Below are 16,223 nucleotides of genomic sequence, written 5' to 3' on the forward strand. Positions count from 1 at the left end.
GGAAACAATCACAAGATCAATTCGGCCACTTTTACACTCCTGATCTTCTATATATAAAAAAAAAAAAATGTTCCCACAATGCACTGCGGCAGAGTGAAGGCCATTATGGGAGGTCATTTGAGTCGATGATGGTGTATTCATCAGCAGTTTGCGGTACAAGTGTCAGACAGAAGTATAGTGCACGCAGCTTTGGATGTAACTAGAGTATTAGAAATGATGCAGCTCTGGATGTGACTGGAGTATTAGAACGGATGCAGATCTGGATGTACCTAGAGAATAAGAAATGATGCAGCACTGGATGTGACTGGAATATAAGAAATGATGCAGTTCTGGATGTGACTGGAGTACAATAAATTATGCAGTTCTGGATGTGACCGTAATATAAGAAATAATGCAGCTCTTGATGTGACTGGAGTATAAGAAATGATAAAGCACTGAATGTGACAGGAATATACAAATTGATGCAGCTCTGGATGTAACTAGAGTATAAGAAATAATGCAGGACTTCTGTGCAGCTTTAGTTTATTAGTGGAGCTTTCAGCAAATCAAAAGCTACACCCCAGAGAGCAGATCCCTGCCAGCCGGACAGCCCGGCTCCTGACCGCCACTGATTCCCAGAAAAAAGGGGGACACAGTGCTCATTGACCCAGAAGCCCCTTCACCCAGTTTCTTACTGGTCAGTGGCCACGGCCATTTCTGAAGATGCCGGAATCTCCCACTAGAGTCTTTGGCCCTTTGTGCTGGGAATGGGTTGGGGGTCCGATGAATGACAGGTCACGCCCCAAAAGCCTCAGAGCTGCTGCTTTCCTGTTAGCTCTCAGGCTGCAGGGCCTCACATCATCTCATTGCTGTAAATGGAAACAATCACTATTTCAATTTTGGCACTTTCTTCTCCAGATCTTCTAAAAAAAAAAAAAACAACATTCGTTTTTATAAATGTCTCCCACAATACATTGCGGCGGACTGCAGGGCATTATGGGAGGCTATTCGAGTCAATATGGGGGGGTTTATCATGCTGAACAATTCCAAGAGTCAGCCAGAAGAATTGTAAATGCAGCTCTGGATGTGACTGGAGGATAACACACGATGCAGCTCTGGGTGTGACTGGAGGATAACACATGACGCAGTTCTGGTGGAGACAGGAGAATAATACATGGTGCAGCTTCAGATGTAACTAGAGGATAATACATGGTGCAGCTTCAGATGTAACTAGAGGATAATACATGGTGCAGCTTCAGATGGGATTGGAGGCGAATACACGGTGCAGCTCTAGCTGTGACTGCAGGATAAGACCTGATGTAAATGAAATAAGAGAAGTTATGTGTAGATTAAAGGACAGTCGGCGGGTCAAGGAGGGAAAAGTAAATGCCCCCGTCCACATAAAGCCACAGAAGTGATAGCGGGAGGACCAGTAATGGGGGGGGGGGGTGCCACAGAAGACACAAGGCCTCTAGTCCTCCTGGATATGGGGTGGGTTGAAGGAGCTGTCCAGGCTTTGGCGTCTCCTGTCCCGGCCTCGGACTCTCCCCCCCTCTATTTCCGTTAAGACTCTTTTGTCATTGGTGAAGACGCGGAATATGGACGTGCTACTTTGTGGAGAGCTGAGTAAGCGTCTCCGGTTGGAAACTCGCCCCGAGCGCAGGGAGGACTCCCCCTGCTTCTTCTTCGGAGTCACCTTCTGCTTCGGTTCGCCCTTGGAAATGTTCGGCACAATCACAGCCTCCATGATGGCGTCAGTACATCGCTTCAGCTGCAAGAAAACGTTACCGGAAGAATTGGTTATACAGGGGTGACAACCAGTGAGGCCGCACTACAAATCGCCTGCCTTCCAATTCTGACACAAGAAGAAGCTACTTCCTGTCAGCCATGTTGGCTAATATCACTGTCACCCGGTCACACAAGAAGAAGCTACTTCCTGTCAGCCATGTTGGCTAATATCACTGTCACCCGGTCACACAAGAAGAAGCTACTTCGTGTCAGCCATGTTGGCTAATATCACTGTCACCCGGTCACACAAGAAGAAGCTACTTCCTGTCAGCCATGTTGGCTAATATCACTGTCACCCGGTCACACAAGAAGAAGCTACTTCCTATCAGCCATGTTGGCTAATATCACTGTCACCCGGTCACACAAAATGAAGCTACTTCCTGTCAGCCATGTTGGCTAATATCACTGTCACCCGGTCACACAAGAAGAAGCTACTTCCTGTCAGCCATGTTGGCTAATATCACTGTCACCCGGTCACACAAGAAGAAGCTACTTCCTATCAGCCATGTTGGCTAATATCACTGTCACCCGGTCACACAAGAAGAAGCTACTTCCTGTCAGCCATGTTGGCTAATATCACTGTCACCCGGTCACACAAAATGAAGCTACTTCCTGTCAGCCATGTTGGCTAATATCACTGTCACCCGGTCACAGAAGAACCTTCAAGTGTAAGATAAGCAATAGTGAGAAATACAAGATAACTTTCCAGGTAAGAGACAAGTTTTGGTTTCCGGTTCATGGAAGGTGGACATGCCCTTTAAGGAAATACTGGCGTCAATGGTCTATGTTCTAATCCATGAAACTAGAAAAGGTGTGACATGAAGGGCCAGGACATGTAATGGGACATCTCGGAGAGAAGTCACTACTTGAACGTCTTTTCAGACTAATACATTGCCCCGCTGCATTCTGGGAGACCATTACCCAGTAGCTCTGGAGTGCCTGACATTGCACTTCGCAGCATTGACCTGTCTCTCAGAGACCACGCGTGACAGCAGCCACAAATAACCGCAGCTTCTCGGAAAGGACAATTTACAGCACCGGGTACGGATATTGTATGTAATGGAGAGAAGACATTCCTTAAAGGGACACTCCACCTGCAGTCTGTCTTCTCTTCATTGCTTGTGCAGTTCAAAGCAATCTACTGCTCCCTGTTGTCAGCCAATTTAGACTTGGGAGGGGCTGCTTGTATGACATATGAATGGAGTCTATGGCTCCCTATTATAAACCACTGTAGGAGTCTGTAGGAAAAGTGACTGCCATCTATTGTTCCCTGTTATCAGCCGTTTCAGGCTGGGGAGAGGCTGGCTGTAGTGTTCTTCAATGGGAGGAGGAAGTACAGAAACCTCCCCTCCCCCATGATTACTAGTTTACACATATCTCATAGACATACATAATTAATTACCTGTGTATAATGTCACCTGTGTGTGATGTCACCTATGTATGATGTCACCTGTGTGTGATGTCACCTGTGTATGTCACCTGTGTGTGATGTCACCTGTGTATGATGTCACCTGTGTATGATGTCACTTGTGTGTAATGTCACTGACCTCTCTACAGATCTGCAGAACATCGCTCCTCTACCTCCTGACAGATACATAGTGATATATCCTGCAGATTATTACACCACTGACCTCTCTACAGATCTGCAGAACATCGCTCCTCCACCTCCTGACAGATACATAGTGATATATCCTGCAGATTATTACACCACTGACCTCTCTACAGATCTGCAGAACATTGCTCCTCCACCTCCTGACAGATACATAGTGATATATCCTGCAGATTATTACACCACTGACCTCTCTACAGATCTGCAGAACATCGCTCCTCTACCTCCTGACAGATACATAGTGACATATCCTGCAGATTATTACACCACTGACCTCTCTACAGATCTGCAGAACATCGCTCCTCTACCTCCTGACAGATACATAGTGATATATCCTGCAGATTATTACACCACTGACCTCTCTGCAGATCTGCAGAACATCGCTCCTCCACCTCCTGACAGATACATAGTGATATATCCTGCACATTATTACACCACTGACCTCTCTACAGATCTGCAGAACATCGCTCCTCTACCTCCTGACAGATACATAGTGATATATCCTGCAGATTATTACACCACTGACCTCTCTGCAGATCTGCAGAACATCGCTCCTCCACCTCCTGACAGATACATAGTGATATATCCTGCACATTATTACACCACTGACCTCTCTACAGATCTGCAGAACATCGCTCCTCTACCTCCTGACAGATACATAGTGATATATCCTGCAGATTATTACACCACTGACCTCTCTACAGATCTGCAGAACATCGCTCCTCCACCTCCTGACAGATACATAGTGATATATCCTGCAGATTATTACACCACTGACCTCTCTACAGATCTGCAGAACATCGCTCCTCTACCTCCTGACAGATACATAGTGATATATCCTGCAGATTATTACACCACTGACCTCTCTACAGATCTGCAGAACATCGCTCCTCTACCTCCTGACAGATACATAGTGATATATCCTGCAGATTATTACACCACTGACCTCTCTACAGATCTGCAGAGCATCGCTCCTCCACCTCCTGACAGATACATAGTGATATATCCTGCAGATTATTACACCACTGACCTCTCTACAGATCTGCAGAACATCGCTCCTCTACCTCCTGACAGATACATAGTGATATATCCTGCACATTATTACACCACTGACCTCTCTACAGATCTGCAGAACATCGCTCCTCTACCGCCTGACAGATACATAGTGATATATCCTGCAGATTATTACACCACTGACCTCTCTACAGACCTGCAGAACATCGCTCCTCTACCTCCTGACAGATACATAGTGATATATCCTGCAGATTATTACACCACTGACCTCTCTACAGATCTGCAGAACATCGCTCCTCCACCTCCTGACAGATACATAGTGATATATCCTGCAGATTATTACACCACTGACCTCTACAGATCTGCAGAACATCGCTCCTCCACCTCCTGACAGATATATAGTGATATATCCTGCAGATTATTACACCACTGACCTCTCTACAGATCTGCAGAACATCGCTCCTCCACCTCCTGACAGACACATAGTGATATATCCTGCAGATTATTACACCACTGACCTCTCTACAGATCTGCAGAACATCGCTCCTCTACCTCCTGACAGACACATAGTGATATATCCTGCAGATTATTACACCACTGACCTCTCTACAGATCTGCAGAACATTGCTCCTCCACCTCCTGACATACATAGTGATATATCCTGCAGATTATTACACCACTGACCTCTCTACAGATCTGCAGAACATCGCTCCTCTACCTCCTGACAGGTACATAGTGATATATCCTGCAGATTATTACACCACTGACCTCTCTACAGATCTGCAGAACATCGCTCCTCTACCTCCTGACAGATACATAGTGATATATCCTGCAGACTATTACACCAGTGACCTCTCTACAGATCTGCAGAACATTGCTCCTCTACCTCCTGACAGATACATAGTGATATATCCTGCAGATTATTACACCACTGACCCCTCTACAGATCTGCAGAACATCGCTCCTCTACCTCCTGACAGATACATAGTGATATATCCTGCAGATTATTACACCACTGACCTCTCTACAGATCTGCAGAACATTGCTCCTCTACCTCCTGACAGATACATAGTGATATATCCTGCAGATTATTACACCACTGACCTCTCTACAGATCTGCAGAACATCGCTCCTCTACCCCCTGACAGATACATAGTGATATATCCTGCAGAGTATTACACCACTGACCTCTCTACAGATCTGCAGAACATTGCTCCTCTACCTCCTGACAGATACATAGTGATATATCCTGCAGACTATTACACCACTGACCTCTCTACAGATCTGCAGAACATCGCTCCTCTACCTCCTGACAGATACATAGTGATATATCCTGCAGATTATTACACCACTGACCTCTCTACAGATCTGCAGAACATCGCTCCTCTACCTCCTGACAGATACATAGTGATATATCCTGCAGATTATTACACCACTGACCTCTCTACAGATCTGCAGAACATCGCTCCTCTACCTCCTGACAGATACATAGTGATATATCCTGCAGATTATTACACCACTGACCTCTCTACAGATCTGCAGAACATCGCTCCTCCACCTCCTGACAGATACATAGTGATATATCCTGCAGATTATTACACCACTGACCTCTCTACAGATCTGCAGAACATTGCTCCTCCACCTCCTGACAGATACATAGTGATATATCCTGCAGATTATTACACCACTGACCTCTACAGATCTGCAGAACATCGCTCCTCTATCTCCTGACAGATACATAGTGATATATCCTGCAGATTATTACACCACTGACCTCTCTACAGATCTGCAGAGCATCGCTCCTCTACCTCCTGACAGATACATAGTGATATATCCTGCAGATTATTACATCACTGACCTCTCTACAGATCTGCAGAACATTGCTCCTCTACCTCCTGACAGATACATAGTGATATATCCTGCAGAATATTACACCACTGACCTCTCTACAGATCTGCAGAACATTGCTCCTCCACCTCCTGACAGATACATAGTGATATATCCTGCAGATTATTACACCACTGACCTCTCTACAGATCTGCAGAACATCGCTCCTCTACCTCCTGACAGATACACAGTGATATATCCTGCAGATTATTACACCACTGACCTCTCTACAGATCTGCAGAACATCGCTCCTCTACCTCCTGACAGATACATAGTGATATATCCTGCAGATTATTACACCACTGACCTCTCTACAGATCTGCAGAGCATCGCTCCTCTACCTCCTGACAGATACATAGTGACATATCCTGCAGATTATTACACCACTGACCTCTCTACAGATCTGCAGAACATCGCTCCTCTACCTCCTGACAGATACATAGTGACATATCCTGCAGATTATTACACCACTGACCTCTCTACAGATCTGCAGAACATCGCTCCTCTACCTCCTGACAGATACAGTGATATATCCTGCAGACTATTACACCACTGACCTCTCTACAGATCTGCAGAACATCGCTCCTCTACCTCCTGACAGATACATAGTGATATATCCTGCAGATTATTACACCACTGACCTCTCTACAGATCTGCAGAACATCGCTCCTCACCTCCTGACAGATACATAGTGATATATCCTGCAGATTATTACACCACTGACCTCTCTACAGATCTGCAGAACATTGCTCCTCTACCTCCTGACAGATACATAGTGATATATCCTGCAGATTATTACACCACTGACCTCTCTACAGATCTGCAGAACATTGCTCCTCCACCTCCTGACAGATACACAGTGATATATCCTGCAGATTATTACACCACTGACCTCTCTACAGATCTGCAGAACATCGCTCCTCTACCTCCTGACAGATACATAGTGATATATCCTGCAGATTATTACACCACTGACCCCTCTACAGATCTGCAGAACATCGCTCCTCTACCTCCTGACAGATACATAGTGATATATCCTGCAGATTATTACACCACTGTCCTCTCTACAGATCTGCAGAACATCGCTCCTCTACCTCCTGACAGATACATAGTGATATATCCTGCAGATTATTAGACCACTGACCTCTCTACAGATCTGCAGAACATTGCTCCTCTACCTCCTGACAGATACATAGTGATATATCCTGCAGATTATTACACCACTGACCTCTCTACAGATCTGCAGAACATCGCTCCTCTACCTCCTGACAGATACATAGTGATATATCCTGCAGATTATTACACCACTGACCCCTCTACAGATCTGCAGAACATCGCTCCTCCACCTCCTGACAGATACATAGTGATATATCCTGCAGATTATTACACCACTGATCTCTCTACAGATCTGCAGAACATTGCTCCTCTACCTCCTGACAGATACATAGTGATATATCCTGCAGATTATTACACCACTGACCTCTCTACAGATCTGCAGAACATCGCTCCTCTACCTCCTGACAGGTACATAGTGATATATCCTGCAGATTATTACACCACTGACCTCTCTACAGATCTGCAGAACATCGCTCCTCTACCTCCTGACAGATACATAGTGATATATCCTGCAGATTATTACACCACTGACCTCTCTACAGATCTGCAGAACATCGCTCCTCTACCTCCTGACAGATACATAGTGATATATCCTGCAGATTATTACACCACTGACCTCTCTATAGATCTGCAGAACATTGCTCCTCCACCTCCTGACAGATACATAGTGATATATCCTGCAGATTATTACACCACTGACCTCTCTACAGATCTGCAGAACATTGCTCCTCTACCTCCTGACAGATACATAGTGATATATCCTGCAGATTATTACACCACTGACCTCTCTACAGATCTGCAGAACATTGCTCCTCCACCTCCTGACAGATACATAGTGATATATCCTGCAGATTATTACACCACTGACCTCTCTACAGATCTGCAGAACATCGCTCCTCCACCGCCTGACAGATACATAGTGATATATCCTGCAGATTATTACACCACTGACCTCTCTACAGATCTGCAGAACATCGCTCCTCCACCTCCTGACAGATACATAGTGATATATCCTGAAGATTATTACACCACTGACCTCTCTACAGATCTGCAGAACATTGCTCCTCCACCTCCTGACAGATACATAGTGATATATCCTGCAGATTATTACACCACTGACCTCTCTACAGATCTGCAGAACATCGCTCCTCCACCTCCTGACAGATACATAGTGATATATCCTGCAGATTATTACACCACTGACCTCTCTACAGATCTGCAGAACATCGCTCCTCTACCCCCTGACAGATACATAGTGATATATCCTGCAGATTATTACACCACTGACCTCTCTACAGATCTGCAGAACATCGCTCCTCCACCTCCTGACAGATACATAGTGATATATCCTGCAGATTATTACACCACTGACCTCTCTACAGATCTGCAGAACATCGCTCCTCTACCTCCTGACAGATACATAGTGATATATCCTGCAGATTATTACACCACTGACCTCTCTACAGATCTGCAGAACATTGCTCCTCTACCTCCTGACAGATACATAGTGATATATCCTGCAGATTATTACACCACTGACCTCTCTACAGATCTGCAGAACATCGCTCCCCTACCTCCTGACAGATACATAGTGATATATCCTGCAGATTATTACACCACTGACCTCTCTACAGATCTGCAGAACATCGCTCCTCCACCTCCTGACAGATACATAGTGATATATCCTGCAGATTATTACACCACTGACCTCTCTACAAATCTGCAGAACATCGCTCCTCTACCTCCTGACAGATACATAGTGATATATCCTGCAGATTATTACACCACTGACCTCTCTACAGATCTGCAGAGCATCGCTCCTCTACCTCCTGACAGATACATAGTGATATATCCTGCAGATTATTACATCACTGACCTCTCTACAGATCTGCAGAACATTGCTCCTCTACCTCCTGACAGATACATAGTGATATATCCTGCAGAATATTACACCACTGACCTCTCTACAGATCTGCAGAACATTGCTCCTCTACCTCCTGACAGATACATAGTGATATATCCTGCAGATTATTACACCACTGACCTCTCTACAGATCTGCAGAACATCGCTCCTCACCTCCTGACAGATACATAGTGATATATCCTGCAGATTATTACACCACTGACCTCTCTACAGATCTGCAGAACATCGCTCCTCTACCTCCTGACAGATACATAGTGATATATCCTGCAGATTATTACACCACTGACCTCTCTACAGATCTGCAGAACATCGCTCCTCTACCTCCTGACAGATACATAGTGATATATCCTGCAGATTATTACACCACTGACCTCTCTACAGATCTGCAGAACATCGCTCCTCCACCTCCTGACAGATACACAGTGATATATCCTGCAGATTATTACACCACTGACCTCTCTACAGATCTGCAGAACATCGCTCCTCTACCTCCTGACAGATACATAGTGATATATCCTGCAGATTATTACACCACTGACCTCTCTACAGATCTGCAGAACATTGCTCCTCTACCTCCTGACAGATACATAGTGATATATCCTGCAGATTATTACACCACTGACCTCTCTACAGATCTGCAGAACATCGCTCCTCCACCTCCTGACAGATACATAGTGATACATCCTGCAGATTATTACACCACTGACCTCTCTACAGATCTGCAGAACATCGCTCCTCTACCTCCTGACAGATACATAGTGATATATCCTGCAGATTATTACACCACTGACCTCTCTACAGATCTGCAGAACATTGCTCCTCTACCTCCTGACAGATACATAGTGATATATCCTGCAGACTATTACACCACTGACCTCTCTACAGATCTGCAGAACATCGCTCCTCTACCTCCTGACAGATACATAGTGATATATCCTGCAGATTATTACACCACTGACCTCTCTACAGATCTGCAGAACATCGCTCCTCTACCTCCTGACAGATACATAGTGATATATCCTGCAGATTATTACACCACTGACCCCTCTACAGATCTGCAGAACATCGCTCCTCCACCTCCTGACAGATACATAGTGATATATCCTGCAGATTATTACATCACTGACCTCTCTACAGATCTGCAGAACATTGCTCCTCTACCTCCTGACAGATACATAGTGATATATCCTGCAGATTATTACACCACTGACCTCTCTACAGATCTGCAGAACATTGCTCCTCCACCTCCTGACAGATACATAGTGATATATCCTGCAGATTATTACACCACTGATCTCTCTACAGATCTGCAGAACATTGCTCCTCTACCTCCTGACAGATACATAGTGATATATCCTGCAGATTATTACACCACTGACCTCTCTACAGATCTGCAGAACATCGCTCCTCTACCTCCTGACAGATACATAGTGATATATCCTGCAGATTATTACACCACTGACCTCTCTACAGATCTGCAGAACATCGCTCCTCACCTCCTGACAGATACATAGTGATATATCCTGCAGATTATTACACCACTGACCTCTCTACAGATCTGCAGAACATCGCTCCTCTACCTCCTGACAGATACATAGTGATATATCCTGCAGATTATTACACCACTGACCTCTCTACAGATCTGCAGAACATTGCTCCTCCACCTCCTGACAGATACACAGTGATATATCCTGCAGATTATTACACCACTGACCTCTCTACAGATCTGCAGAACATCGCTCCTCTACCTCCTGACAGATACATAGTGATATATCCTGCAGATTATTACACCACTGACCTCTCTACAGATCTGCAGAACATTGCTCCTCTACCTCCTGACAGATACATAGTGATATATCCTGCAGATTATTACACCACTGACCTCTCTACAGATCTGCAGAACATCGCTCCTCTACCTCCTGACAGATACATAGTGATATATCCTGCAGATTATTACACCACTGACCTCTCTACAGATCTGCAGAACATTGCTCCTCTACCTCCTGACAGATACATAGTGATATATCCTGCAGATTATTACACCACTGACCTCTCTACAGATCTGCAGAACATTGCTCCTCTACCTCCTGACAGATACATAGTGATATATCCTGCAGATTATTACACCACTGACCTCTCTACAGATCTGCAGAACATTGCTCCTCCACCACCTGACAGATACATAGTGATATATCCTGCAGATTATTACACCACTGACCTCTCTACAGATCTGCAGAACATCGCTCCCCTACCTCCTGACAGATACATAGTGATATATCCTGCAGATTATTACACCACTGACCTCTCTACAGATCTGCAGAACATCGCTCCTCCACCTCCTGACAGATACATAGTGATATATCCTGCAGATTATTACACCACTGACCTCTCTACAAATCTGCAGAACATCGCTCCTCTACCTCCTGACAGATACATAGTGATATATCCTGCAGATTATTACACCACTGACCTCTCTACAGATCTGCAGAACATTGCTCCTCCACCTCCTGACAGATACATAGTGATATATCCTGCAGATTATTACACCACTGACCTCTCTCCAGAGATCTGCAGAACATTGCTCCTCTACCTCCTGACAGATACATAGTGATATATCCTGCAGATTATTACACCACTGACCTCTCTACATATCTGCAGAACATCGCTCCTCCACCTCCTGACAGATACATAGTGATATATCCTGCAGATTATTACACCACTGACCTCTCTACAGATCTGCAGAACATCGCTCCTCCACCGCCTGACAGATACATAGTGATATATCCTGCAGATTATTACACCACTGACCTCTCTACAGATCTGCAGAACATCGCTCCTCTACCTCCTGACAGATACATAGTGATATATCCTGCAGATTATTACACCACTGACCTCTCTACAGATCTGCAGAACATTGCTCCTCTACCTCCTGACAGATACATAGTGATATATCCTGCAGATTATTACACCACTGACCTCTCTACAGATCTGCAGAACATTGCTCCTCTACCTCCTGACAGATACATAGTGATATATCCTGCAGATTATTACACCACTGACCTCTCTACAGATCTGCAGAACATCGCTCCTCTACCTCCTGACAGATACATAGTGATATATCCTGCAGATTATTACACCACTGACCTCTCTACAGATCTGCAGAACATTGCTCCTCCACCTCCTGACAGATAAATAGTGATATATTCTGCAGATTATTACACCACTGACCTCTCTACAGATCTGCAGAACATTGCTCCTCTACCTCCTGACAGATACATAGTGATATATCCTGCAGATTATTACACCACTGACCTCTCTACAGATCTGCAGAACATCGCTCCTCTACCTCCTGACAGATACATAGTGATATATCCTGCAGATTATTACACCACTGACCTCTCTACAGATCTGCAGAACATTGCTCCTCTACCTCCTGACAGATACATAGTGATATATCCTGCAGATTATTACACCACTGACCTCTCTACAGATCTGCAGAACATCGCTCCTCCACCTCCTGACAGATACATAGTGATATATCCTGCAGATTATTACACCACTGACCTCTCTACAGATCTGCAGAACATCGCTCCTCCACCTCCTGACAGATACATAGTGATATATCCTGCAGATTATTACACCACTGACCTCTCTACAGATCTACAGAACATTGCTCCTCTACCTCCTGACAGATACATAGTGATATATCCTGCAGATTATTACACCACTGACCTCTCTACAGATCTGCAGAACATTGCTCCTCTACCTCCTGACAGATACATAGTGATATATCCTGCAGATTATTACACCACTGACCTCTCTACAGATCTGCAGAACATCGCTCCTCTACCTCCTGACAGATACATAGTGATATATCCTGCAGATTATTACACCACTGACCTCTCTACAGATCTGCAGAACATCGCTCCTCCATCTCCTGACAGATACATAGTGATATATCCTGCAGATTATTACATCACTGACCTCTCTACAGATCTGCAGAACATTGCTCCTCCACCTCCTGACAGATACATAGTGATATATCCTGCAAATTATTACACCACTGACCTCTCTACAGATCTGCAGAACATCACTCCTCCACCTCCTGACAGATACATAGTGATATATCCTGCAGATTATTACACCACTGACCTCTCTACAGATCTGCAGAACATCGCTCCTCCACCTCCTGACAGATACATAGTGATATATCCTGCAGATTATTACACCACTGACCTCTCTACAGATCTGCAGAACATCGCTCCTCCACCTCCTGACAGATACATAGTGATATATCCTGCAGATTATTACACCACTGTCCTCTCTACAGATCTGCAGAACATCGCTCCTCTACCTCCTGACAGATACATAGTGATATATCCTGCATATTATTACACCACTGACCTCTCTACAGATCTGCAGAACATTGCTCCTCTACCTCCTGACAGATACATAGTGATATATCCTGCAGATTATTACACCACTGACCTCTCTACAGATCTGCAGAACATTGCTCCTCCACCTCCTGACAGATACATAGTGATATATCCTGCAGATTATTACACCACTGACCTCTCTACAGATCTGCAGAACATTGCTCCTCTACCTCCTGACAGATACATAGTGATATATCCTGCAGATTATTACACCACTGACCTCTCTACAGATCTGCAGAACATCGCTCCTCTACCTCCTGACAGATACATAGTGATATATCCTGCAGATTATTACACCACTGACCTCTCTACAGATCTGCAGAACATCGCTCCTCCACCTCCTGACAGATACATAGTGATATATCCTGCAGATTATTACACCACTGACCTCTCTAGAGATCTGCAGAACATCGCTCCTCCACCTTCTGACAGATACATAGTGATATATCCTGCAGATTATTACACCACTGACCTCTCTACAGATCTGCAGAACATCGCTCCTCTACCACCTGACAGACACATAGTGACATATCCTGCAGATTATTACACCACTGACCTCTACAGATCTGCAGAACATTGCTCCTCCACCTCCTGACAGATACATAGTGATATATCCTGCAGATTATTACACCACTGACCTCTCTACAGATCTGCAGAACATCGCTCCTCTACCTCCTGACAGATACATAGTGATATATCCTGCAGATTATTACACTACTGACCTCTCTACAGATTTGCAGAACATTGCTCCTCTACCTCCTGACAGATACATAGTGATATATCCTGCAGATTATTACACCACTGTCCTCTCTACAGATCTGCAGAACATCGCTCCTCCACCTCCTGACAGATACATAGTGATATATCCTGCAGATTATTACACCACTGACCTCTCTACAGATCTGCAGAACATCGCTCCTCTACCTCCTGACAGATACATAGTGATATATCCTGCAGATTATTACACCACTGACCTCTCTACAGATCTGCAGAACATCGCTCCTCTACCTCCTGACAGATACATAGTGATATATCCTGCAGATTATTACACCACTGACCTCTCTACAGATCTGCAGAACATCGCTCCTCTACCTCCTGACAGATACATAGTGATATATCCTGCAGATTATTACACCACTGACCTCTCTACAGATCTGCAGAACATCGCTCCTCTACCTCCTGACAGATACATAGTGATATATCCTGCAGATTATTACACCACTGACCTCTCTACAGATCTGCAGAACATTGCTCCTCCACCTCCTGACAGATACATAGTGATATATCCTGCAGATTATTACACCACTGACCTCTCTACAGATCTGCAGAACATCGCTCCTCTACCCCCTGACAGATACATAGTGATATATCCTGCAGATTATTACACCACTGACCTCTCTACAGATCTGCAGAACATCGCTCCTCTACCTCCTGACAGATACATAGTGATATATCCTGCAGATTATTACACCACTGACCTCTCTACAGATCTGCAGAACATTGCTCCTCTACCTCCTGACAGATACATAGTGATATATCCTGCAGATTATTACACCACTGACCTCTCTACAGATCTGCAGAACATCGTTCCTCCACCTCCTGACAGATACATAGTGATATATCCTGCAGATTATTACACCACTGACCTCTCTACAGATCTGCAGAACATTGCTCCTCTACCTCCTGACAGATACATAGTGATATATCCTGCAGATTATTACACCACTGACCTCTCTACAGATCTGCAGAACATCGCTCCTCCACCTCCTGACAGATACATAGTGATATATCCTGCAGATTATTACACCACTGACCTCTCTACAGATCTGCAGAACATTGCTCCTCTACCTCCTGACAGATACATAGTGATATATCCTGCAGATTATTACACCACTGACCTCTCTACAGATCTGCAGAACATCGCTCCTCTACCTCCTGACATACATAGTGATATATCCTGCAGATTATTACACCACTGACCTCTCTACAGATCTGCAGAACATCGCTCCTCCACCTCCTGACAGATACATAGTGATATATCCTGCAGATTATTACACCACTGACCTCTACAGATCTGCAGAACATCGCTCCTCCTCCTCCTGACAGATACATAGTGATATATCCTGCAGATTATTACACCACTGACCTCTCTACAGATCTGCAGAACATTGCTCCTCTACCTCCTGACAGATACATAGTGATATATCCTGCAGATTATTACACCACTGACCTCTCTACAGATCTGCAGAACATCGCTCCTCCTCCTCCTGACAGATACATAGTGATATATCCTGCAGATTATTACACCACTGACCTCTCTACAGATCTGCAGAACATTGCTCCTCTACCTCCTGACAGATACATAGTGATATATCCTGCAGATTATTACACCACTGACCTCTCTACAGATCTGCAGAACATCGCTCCTCCACCTCCTGACAGATACATAGTGATATATCCTGCAGATTAT

This window comes from Rhinoderma darwinii, chromosome 12 (assembly GCF_050947455.1).
Source record: "Rhinoderma darwinii isolate aRhiDar2 chromosome 12, aRhiDar2.hap1, whole genome shotgun sequence".
Lineage (NCBI taxonomy): Eukaryota > Metazoa > Chordata > Amphibia > Anura > Rhinodermatidae > Rhinoderma > Rhinoderma darwinii.